The sequence below is a fragment of the Erpetoichthys calabaricus genome, chromosome 4 (genome assembly GCF_900747795.2).
Source record: "Erpetoichthys calabaricus chromosome 4, fErpCal1.3, whole genome shotgun sequence".
Taxonomy (NCBI): Eukaryota; Metazoa; Chordata; class Cladistia; order Polypteriformes; family Polypteridae; genus Erpetoichthys; species Erpetoichthys calabaricus.
Genome location: NC_041397.2, coordinates 73705203 through 73707627, shown reverse-complemented (window position 1 = coordinate 73707627; position 2425 = coordinate 73705203).

Genomic DNA, 2425 nt, shown 5'->3' with positions numbered 1-2425 from the left:
AAGACACTACTGTATATACAGTACTGTATATGAAAGTGTAAACACTATAGTGTAATTGAGGAACAAGTTGGGACTTTGGGACTCACATTTCTGGCAATTAACCACTTTGCAGGCCAGGAGAGTAATGCGTTAACCATGTAGCAGTACTTGGCAACCAACAAATGGTGTCATATACCTCATAATTATGTGGAGTAAACCAAAAAATGAATGCATCCTGGTGAGAAAAGTAATACATTTAGACAGCATGTGATACATGACAGAGCTGCCTGACTCAATAAAAAAGTGGAGTTTCTAACTTTGAGCGGTAGCCTGGAGCTTGAATTGAATGAACACAGATGGAGAGTTAATGCTAAATTTCTGCCTGTCTTTTAGGGGGCAGGAGAGTGGACCTTTGGGTTATATATTGTTTATTATATTGGGCAGGAGAATTGGGGATTTCCTTGCTCTTGAAGAGGAATCGGGTGTCTGGATGGTGGGGACAACTGTGGCTACAACTTGGAACTAGAGGTGAAAGGCTCCTTTGGGTCTAGAGCAGGGATCTCAAACTCTAGTGCTGGAAGGCCGCAGTAGCTGCAGATTTTCATTCTAACCCGTTTCTTAATTTGTGAGCCGTTTTTGCTCCTGGCCTAGAGAGTATTCCTAACGCTGAAAGTTGTCTTTAGATGGTTATCAGCGAGTATGGAGAATTGGAAGGAAAGAAGGTGGAAGCCAGATTTTAGAAAGTCATATGAAATGTATATAATTTTGTTATTTAGGTGGAGAAGTGCTTTAGGCGAGGATGTATAGGCGAGGATCAAGAAAATTTTAAAGTTACTATAGAGGCAGTATTTTTGTGTGATATTCCTTTGGGTCTAGAGCAGGGATCTCAAACTCTAGTGCTGGAAGGCCGCAGTAGCTGCAGATTTTCATTCTAACCCGTTTCTTAATTTGTGAGCCGTTTTTGCTCCTGGCCTAGAGAGTATTCCTAACGCTGGAAGTTGTCTTTAGATGGTTATCAGCAAGTATGGAGAATTGGAAGGAAAGAAGGTGGAAGCCAGATTTTAGAAAGTCATATGAAATGTATATAATTTTTTTATTTAGGTGGAGAAGTGCTTTAGGCGAGGATGTATAGGCGAGGATCAAGAAAATTTTAAAGTTACTATAGAGGCAGTATTTTTGTGTGATATTTCTTTGATTACTTCTCTATGTACTTTTTAGTAAATTGGCAAACTTTTCTGAAACGTTTTCACTTTGTCATGAAGAGTTGCTAAATGTAGGTTGTTGGGCAAACAAAGCAAATTTATCCATTTTAAATTAGATCTATTTTCACAGCAAAGTGTGCAGAAAGTGAAGGGGTTAAAATCCTTTCTGAATCCACTGTAGATAACTGCACTGATCTAAGCTGAATTACCCAAGAGAAGATGGAAATTGTTAGTGAGTATAGGGCGGTGTGGAAGAAATGAGCTTAACTCCCTGACTAGCAGTTCATAATGTTACAAAGCACCTTATTTACGCAAAGGGCATCAAAACTGCAGTAGAACAAATGGCTCTGTGAATGCAAACTCAACATTGACTTTTATCCGATCAGAAACAAATTAATATGTAGATTAAGAATTCTCACACTGTAAGCAAATGATAAGCTCTCAAATGACATGACTACCATGATTATTTTTTAAGAATGAATGCAATGTACTGACTGTTTGGAACATCACTAGTTATATGTTATTACATTAGCTAGTGTAGGTGTTTTGCAAAAGATTATTTGCAAATTTTCTGATTTGTAGGAAGCAAAAAATCAATTTTCTCCAAATGTATGTAGACTAATCAGTGCTAGTGAAACAAAGATTTATCTTATTTACATACAGTTTCTAAAGACTTACAGAATATATGATAATTGATAAAAATATATACATTTAGAAAGATATATACATATACAGAAAGATCACCAAAATACAAGTTTAATTTACTTAGTCATAATTTCTAATTCCAATACAAAGACTTCCCTCAGACTTACTTTGTAATTAAGTTACACATTTCAAATTTTTGAATTGATTAGCTGAGTCTATTAAATTACTAATTAATTAAACTATTGCTGTGAAAGCTGCGTGAAATCTAATTATATAGATCAGCCCCAATAAATTCTTTATTTAAACAAAAGTGGGGGAAATTGGCAAATAAATGTACTGTTAGCATTAAGCTAAAAAATCTATTTAAAAAAGACAAGCATTAAATAAGTAATAATTAACAGTAATTAACAGCTTTAAGTAAACAGTTACTATTGCAATCAAAAATTAACAGTTCACTAATAAAACTTATTTTAAACAAAGGAGCATTGCATTGCCTTTAATTCTTATATAAGTGGGATCTCTCACAGCTTTAATTCACCCTTTTGATGAGATATTTGGGTCAAGTCCTTGTAGCCATACTGCCAGGCTGCTGAAGTGGC